An 8,801-nucleotide genomic window follows, 5' to 3' on the forward strand; every position below is an offset into this window, starting at 1 on the left:
CCCCTTGTCTCCCTCAACATGAGATGCCGGATCCATTCATTTTGTATTTAAAACTCAATTCCAAATCCAAATACAAAATATGAGGTATCCAAACGGGCCCTTAAGTCTTTGAGTGAAAGTCCCGGCTTACCTTGCCTACATTCCATTTTTCTAACCCTCTTTCTAATTTCTATTTGGGTTTCTTACTGCATCTCCACTATTTGATCATTCATGATACCAATTGTGTCCCAACAGGTCTATGAGGATACTTCTCTTTACAACGAGAAGGTGAATGCTAGCACTATGTTTCCTCTTGTTCTTCTTAATTACTGCAACTCTGCCGATATAATTCCGGATAACGTCATGAGAAAGATTGTAGTATGCAAAAGAGCCGATGTAGACACTTCGATTCTAGTTCAAGATGGTGGCCGTGCAGGAGTGACCGCCGATGTAGATACTCCGATTCTGGTTCAAGATGCTGGCGGTGCAGGAGTGGCCGTTTTGGATGCAACGTACATACAAGATGGCGTCCCAAATACTGATTTTACATTGCCTGGTCTAAGAGTAGCCGATAGGGATAAATATTTATATTATTAGTACGTAGAATCCAATGGCAGCTCTGAAATTGGATGACCTTACAATTGTGGGGGAAAATAGAGCTCCATTCGTGCACTACACTTCCTCCAAAGGCCCAAATCCCGTCGTCCCAGAAGTTCTAAAGCCGAATATTCTCGCTCCCCGAGTGAACATCTTAGCTGCATGGATTCCCACTAAGGCTCCGTCTGGATTGAAAGGTGACCCAAGAAGGGCGGATTTCAACATGCTTCCACGTATTAAAGTTTAAATGATTAAATAACACCAACTCTAACCGTTTAAGCTTTTGGAGTAATTGGTTGTTGTTGAGAAAATCCTTCTGGGCAAAACAATCAGATCGTGTACAAATTTAACGGAAAGGTAAAAGTAATAAATAAAGCCACAAGATGAACACCAAGATTTTACGTGGTTCGGCCAAGCCTACTCCACAACGAGTAACACGATCTGTCACTTTGATAAAAACAATATACAAGGATTATAATGGATTACAACCAAAACCCAAAACCCGCAACCAACCCTTTCCTTGCTTCTCAAACCCAAGATCGTACCCAAGAGATAACCCGAGAAAAACCCAAGAGAAAGCCCCTAGAAGAAACCAAAGAGGAACCCAAGAAGTAACCAAAGAGAAAAAACCCTATTTCTCCTCTCTATCTCTGTCCCTCTTCCTTTCTCTCTCTTTCTTCTCTCTTTCCCTCCTTTGATTTTTGCCGCAACACACACCTTGTGCAGCCGTACAAAGAGACCATTAAATTCCCTACAAATGGTATCAGAGCAGGGGCGTGGTAACTCCAGGGAAGATCTCGGTAACCCTGGTGTGCCTCTGAGGACGGTGGAATTCCCTCGGAGAAGATCTCATGGTTCCCATGTTGCTTCTGCGTGGAGGGGTGAGATGGTCCTCGATGCTTCCGCGTGGAGGGGGAGATTGTTGGAGTTCCACGCAAAAGCAAATAGTCCCACATCAGTAAAGTGATGAGGATGGGGCTGGGTTATAAGGGAATGGGCACCCTCCCTCTAACAATTAGCTTTTGGGGGTGAGTTCTACCCGGTTAAGTTCCCTACAAATTCCCTCCCTCTAAAGGCTAGCTTTTAGGGGTGAGTTCTACCCGATTAAATTCCCTACAAATAGTATCAGAGCTGGGGCATGGTAACTCCAGGGAAGATCTCGGTAACCCCTGTGTGCCTCCGAGGATGGTGGAATTCCCTTGGAGAAGATCTCGTGGTTCCCACAATGCCGCCGCGTGGAGGGGCAAGATGGTCCACGTTGCTTCCTCGTGGAGGGGGAGATTGTTGGGGTTTCATGCAAAAGCAAATAGTCCCACATCGGAAAAGTGTAATGATGTGGATGGGCTTATAGGGGAATGGGTTCCCTCCCCTTAACAGCTAGCTTTTGAGGGCGAGTTCTTCCCGGGTCCCAACAAGTGGTATCAGAGCCGGGCACGTGGTAACCCTGGATTATCCTCCGAGGATGGAAAAATCCCTCGGGGAAGAATCACAGTAACCCCGGTTTTGCCTCCGAGGATGGAAAAATTCCTCGGGGAAGATCTCGTAGTTCCCACGTTCCAGCCGCGTGGAGGGACGAGATTGTCCACGGTGCTTCTACGTGGAGGGGGAGATTGTTGGGGGGTTCAACGTGAAAGCATAATAGTCCCACATCGGAAAAGTGAGATGGATGGGGATGGGCACCCTCCTTCTAAAGGCTAGCTTTTAGGGGTGAGTTCTACTCGGTTAAATTCCCTACAAATGGTATCAGAGCTGGGGCGTGGTAACTCCCGGGAAGATCTCGGTAACCCCGATGTGCCTCCGAGGACGGTGGAATTCCCTCGGAGAAGATCTTGTGGTTCCCACGTTGCCGGCTACTTGCCACCGCATGGAGGGGCGAGATGGTCCACGTTGCTTCCATATGTGGAGGGGGTGATTGTTGGGGTTCCACGCAAAAGCAAATAGTCCCACATTAGTAAAGTTATGAGGATGGGGCTGGGTTATAAGGGAATGGGCACTCTCTCCCTCTAAAGGCTAGCTTTTAGGGGTGAGTTCTACACGGTTAAATTCCCTACAATTGTTTTTTAGATGGTATCAGAGCTAGCTACTACTTCATGCCTCACGGACAACCCTTTGATATTAAAAATCCACTTGTACTCGCTACTGCCTAGTGGCATGTGCCGGGTTCAAAACCCACAAAACCCAACAACCCTTTGATATTAAAATCCACTTGTACTAGCTACTGCCTCGCGGCAGGTTCCGGGTCCAAAACCCAACAACTCCTTGATATTAAAAATCCACTGTGGCCAACCCAACCCCGAAGAGGGGGCCACACGAGGGGAGTATTGAAGTATAAATGACTAAATAACACAAACTATAACAGATTAAGCTTTTGGAGTAATTGGTTGTTTCACAGCAAGCACCTCCATGGCTTGCCCCATGTCTAGGGCCTTGCTGCTCTGCTCCGTAGTGCCCACCCAACAAGGTCTCCTGCAGCAATCAGGTCGGCTCTGATGACAGCTGCCACCGATCATGACAATGAAAACCGTAGAACCCTGGTCTAGTTTATGGCGCCGATGCAAATCACTATATCAATTTCTTGTGTAGTTTAAATTACACTGACCAACAAATCCTAAGCATCGTGAAGAGATCAGTATCTTGTTCGAAGTTTGAAGGAGAACCAGGAGAACTCAATTATCCTTCTTTCTCTGTAGTATTTGGTAGTGAAAACAAGGTTCGTGTGTTGAAGAGGACATTGACAAATGTTGAAGATTGAGAAGGGAATTACAGCGTTAGAATAGATAATGAAGTACCCGATAGGGTGGAGGTATCGGTGAAACCAGAGATGCTGACTTTTGAAAAGATGAACGAAAAGTTGAGTTACAGTGTTGAGTTTAAGAGCATAGTTGTCGAAAGTAATAGCTCTGCTACTGATATTGGGTTTGCCTCTGTGATTTGGGAGAACGAATATCAGTGTCAAGAGCCCCATTGTAATCACATGGAATAATTGAAGATGAGAGATAGAGAATTTTATACTTTTATAGATTGATTCAGTAATCTAAGGGATAAATGTTGTGATTCTTGTGTTTATGGCATATGTATCTTGTACATTATCTATATGAGAAACCCACCTCGTAAATTTATAGGGAGGGCTATTGAGAATAAACTTCTTGTGGGTTTGAGCTATAGTCGTGACTCGTGAGACACGCAAAGAAAGACTTCTAAATAAAGCCCTGTTCGTTTCTGTTAGACCGAAAATCGGTAACAGGTACGACAGTGACGTAAGAGCGGAGCTGGATGACCAGAGGAGCTGAATCCTGAGGGACCGGAGTGAGGTGAGATGAAGTGGCTGAGTCCTGCTATGAGGGCTGAGTCCTGCACAAGGCAAGCGAGGTCAGAAGACCAACCCAGGTTTTACTCCGGACAGGCCCTTCGACACTCAAGTCAGTATGAGCAGGAGTGCAGAGCTAGTTTTTAGGAGTTTTTGGGTGGAGAGGGTTTTTTGTATTACCCATTGGTTTGAGCTTTGAACCCCTTTTTATAGGGGAAAAACCTGGTGAAGTGTCAAGGACAGGTATCCAGGACAGGTGGCGGCCTGTGAGAAGCTGGAGTTCACCTACCCCAGGACAGGTGGCGACCTGTGAGAGGCTGGAGTTCACCTACTCCAGGACAGGTGGCGGCCTGTGAGAGCTGGAGTTCACCTACTCCAGGACAGGTGGCGGCCTGTGAGAGGCTGGAGCTTTTACACCGCATCAGTTGCCCCCCATTTCTCCAAGTCATTGAGTGACTTGGGGAAGTGTGGTTGATCACATTCCTGGAGGGGCAGGCATCGTCTTAAGAATGAGTCCGGAAATCCAGTCCGGAGTTGAGCCAATCCGGCTGGAAATGAGTCCGGAGTTGAGCCAGTCCGGCTGGAAATGAGTCCGGAAATCCAGTCCGGACTTGAGCCAGTCCGGCTTGGGCCGGACTGGTTTTTGTCGTTTTGTGGAACGCGTCATATCCAGTCCGGCTTGGGCCGGACTGGTTTTTGTCGTTTTGTGGAACGCGTCATATCCAGTCCGGACTGGTTTTTGTCGTTTTGTGGAACGCGTCATATCCAGTCCGGCTTGAGCCGGACTGGTTTTTGTCGTTTTGTAGAACGCGTCATATCCAGTCCGGCTTGGGCCGGACTGGTTTTTGTCGTTTTGTGGAACGCGTCATATCCAGTCCGGCCCAAGCCGGACTGGTTTTTGTCGTGAACTCGACCATTTTCTTCCCTCTGGAGACCCTCTATTTCTTGGAGATACGCGCGTAGACCCTTGGATTTTTGGAGATACGCGCGTATCAAATCATACGCGCGTATTCGATCACGTCTCTGTCTTGAAGTGCGTGTCCTTCATAACTAGAGGACACGTGGCACCAGTCGAGCGCCCTCGAGATGCGTGCCTCGCATTAAATTTCCACCGCCTTGGGTGAATGTCGAGTAGCGGCTGAGATCCATAGCAAATGTATCCTTGTGAAGGATAAGCAGCAGGTTATCCATGAGCCGCCAGCTACAGGCGAAGAGGCGGTGTTCTCTTCACTTTATCAGGTAAGGGGAGGTGACGAGCTTGCTTACTTCCTGTCCGTCTTTTGTTTTTCCTCCTATACTGACTTGTTTCTGTCTACAGATTGGGGTGTACTACAACGATCTCAAGGAGAAGAGCAAGAAGTTCTCCGAAGCAATCACCGAATCTGAAGTGGTGAATGGGAAGCTGGCTAGTGAGGTCAAGGAGCTCCAGATGAGCATTGGACAGGTGGAGGCAGAGAAAGAGTTGCTTGTGGAGGAGCTGGCCCTTCAGAAGCAGAAATTACACAAGGTGGCCTAAGCCATGGGTGCTCAGAGGGAGAGAGCTAAGGAGAGGCAGACAGTGGCTGTGAAGGAGGCTGTAGAGGAGAAAGAGAACGAACTCTTCAGTCTGTCTAGTGAGGCCTATAAACTTGGGTACTATGACTGTCTTGAGCAAGTCAAAGCATCCAATCCGTCCTTGGTGATAACGAATCTGACTCTCCCTGCAGTGCCGACGATTGTCGACGAGGAGCCAAACATCGCTGCTGATACTGCCGCCGACACCGCTTCTGTTCCAGAGGGCAGATCTTCGCAAGGCGGCTCGCTGCTGATACTGCCGCCGACACCGCTTCTGTTCTAGAGGGCAGATCTCCACAAGGAGGCGACCACGACGTCTCTTAAGCGTCCTCTTTACTCTTTTTTGTAATGGTCTTTGAGGCCCAATTTTTGACAGCCCTTAAGGCTACGCTCTGTAATGGTCCTTGAGGCCCCACTTTTTGATGAATGAAATTATACTTGTCTATATCTGTTCTCCTTGGTCTTTGACAAACTTTAGTCGAAAAACTTGTCCGGCTTGCCCCCTAGTTTTAATAAACTGGGATTCTAGGCGATTGATACCCAAGTTCTGGCGAACTGGGTTTCCAGATAAAAGTACCCAAGTTTTTATGAACTGGGTTTCCAGATAAAAGTACCCAAGTTTTTACGAACTGGGTTTCCAGATAGTACCCAAGTCTTTATGAACTGGGTTTCCAGATAAAAGTACCCAAGTTTTTATGAACTGGGTTTCCAGATGGTACCCAAGTTTTTATGAACTGGGTTTCCAAATAGTACCCGAGTTTTTATGAACTGGGTTTCCAGATAAAAGTACACAAGTTTTTATAAACTGGGTTTCCAGATAGTACCCAAGTTTTTATGAACTGGGTTTCCAGATAGTACCCAAGTTTTTATGAACTGGGTTTCCAAATAGTACCCAAGTTTTTATGAACTGGGTTTCCAGATAAAAGAGTAAGTCTGCAAAAGAATTTCTATATTTATTCATATTTAACATATATTTAATTTACGAAATCACCTTTCACGGCGGACGATTTGGCTACTGATAATATTTCCTGAGGTTCTTGGAGTTCCATGCGTGGGGTAATAGGTGTTCCTCCAGCGTCTCCAGCTTATAGCTTCCTGGGCGAATGACTTCTTTTGTTCGATACGGCCCCTCCCAAGTCGGGGAGAGTTTCCCGACTTTCGTAGGTTGGGAGACGGCTGCCTTCCTCAGGACTAAATCTCCTGTCCGGAATTCTCTGGGACGTATCTTTGAGTCATGATAATTAGATACTTTCTGCTTGTAAGCGGCGACTCGGATTCGAGATTCTTCCCGGACCTCCTCTAATAAGTCGAGATTTGCGCGGAGCCCGTCACCATTAAGTTGCTCATTGAAGCTGGTGACTCTGGGAGACGGAGTGCCGATATCGACCGGTATCACAGCCTCTGTTCCAAAGGAGAGGTTGAATGGTGATTCACCAGTTGGCGTACGCGGAGTGGTGCGATACGCTCATAGAACGTGATAAAGCTCGTCTGCCCACCGACCAGCTTTTTCATCCAGTCTTTTCTTTATCCCCTGAAGCAGGATTCTATTAGTCACTTCTGTTTGCCCATTGGTCTGGGGGTGAGCTACTGAAGTGAACCTCTGTTCAATTTTCAAATCGGAGCAGAACTTCCGAAAGTTCCGGCAGTCGAACTGTTTGCCGTTGTCCGTTATCAAGGCACGGGGAATCCCAAATCTGCAAACTACTGATTTCCAGAAGAAGTTTTGCACATTTTGCTCTGTGATCTGTGCTAGAGGTTCAGCCTCCACCCACTTAGTAAAATAGTCGATCGCTACTACCAGGAACGTGCGCTTTCCGGAGGCCGGTGGAAAGGGGCCCAGGATATCCATCCCCCAAACTGCGAAGGGGAGTGGGCTGATAATTGGGGCCATTGCTACGGCAGGCTGGTGGATGGTGGGAGAGAATTTCTGACACTTCTCACACCTTTTAACCAGACTCAGCGCATCTTGCCTTACGGTAGGCCAGTACAGGCCTCTGAGCAGCACTTTGATTGCTAGGGCTTTGCCCCCCAGATGCTCTCCACAGATCCCTTCGTGCGTCTTCTGCAGGACGTATGCGGCGTTGCCCGGCCTGAGGCACTTTAGGTATGGGAGAGTATAGGATCTCTTATACAGGTTGTCGCTGCTGAGGGAAAATCGGGCAGCTCTCTGTATCACTTTGCGGGCTTCCTTCTTAGCTTTGGGGAGTTTACCATCCCGCAGATAATCAATGATCTCGTCCATCCAGCACGGCTCGTTTTCCACCTACATTATTTCTACAGCTTCACTTTCGATACTGGATCTCTGTAGAAACTCCATACATATACTCCCGAGAGTGATGTATCCGGAGGCGGCCAGTTTTGAGAGCACATCTGCCTTTGCATTTTGTGTTCTGGGGATTCTGATAACTTCAAAACTTTCGAACTTGCTGGCTAGCTGGCGGACCTTGGAAAGGTATTTGATCATGCGCTCGTCTCGGGCTTCATAGACTCCTTGAATCTGGTTCGCAACCAGCTGGGAGTCGCAGTATGCCTTTAGCTTTCGAGCGCCGGTCTAAATCGCGAGATTCATCCCGGCAAGGAGGGCTTCATATTCTGCCTCGTTGTTGGATGCGCGGAATCCGAACCTCAGGGCATAATCTGCAGTGAAGTCATCAGGCCCGGTGAGAATGAGGCCGGCTCCACAACCACTCTTGTTCGAAGATCCGTCGACATGTACTTCCCAGATCAGTGCGGCGGTTGCCGAGCCCTGCTCGGCTGGTGAATGAATGATTTCTGTTTCAGTTCCTTCTGCTATACATTCTTTAGTAACTGATTTTTCCACAACCGGGGGTTGCATAGCTTTAGGATCGGCGATTTGCTGGGGAATGGTGCACTCAGCCACGAAGTCTGCCAGTACTTGAGCCTTGATGGCTGGCCTGGGTGCGTACTGGATATCAAACTCGCTCAGTTCCACGGCCCATTTCACGAGTCGTCTCGAGATATCTGGTCGATGGAGTACTTGCCGGAGCGACTGATTAGTCAGGACTTTTATGGTGTGGGGTTGAAAGTACGGTCTTAACTTCCTGGCCTCCATTATCAGCGCGTAAGCCAATTTCTCGACCCGCTGATACCTTATTTCTGCGTCGTGAAGAACCTTGCTGACATAATAGATAAGTTTTTGCTGGCGGTGCTCTTCACAAACAAGGACAGCTGCCAGAGCCGTGAGGCTCACGGAGAGATATAGAAATAGCTCCTCGCCTGGTTCCAGCTTTGTCAATAGTGGTGGGGAGGACAAATACTGCTTTAACTCTTCGAACGCGATCTGGCAGTCCTCCGTCCAGGGCACAGTCTTAAGTCCTTTGACTGCGCTGAAGAAAGGCAGGCA

Source organism: Tasmannia lanceolata, unplaced genomic scaffold (genome assembly GCF_043159265.1).
Source record: "Tasmannia lanceolata isolate RefF3 unplaced genomic scaffold, GAP_Taslan_0.1 ptg000048l, whole genome shotgun sequence".
Taxonomy (NCBI): Eukaryota; Viridiplantae; Streptophyta; class Magnoliopsida; order Canellales; family Winteraceae; genus Tasmannia; species Tasmannia lanceolata.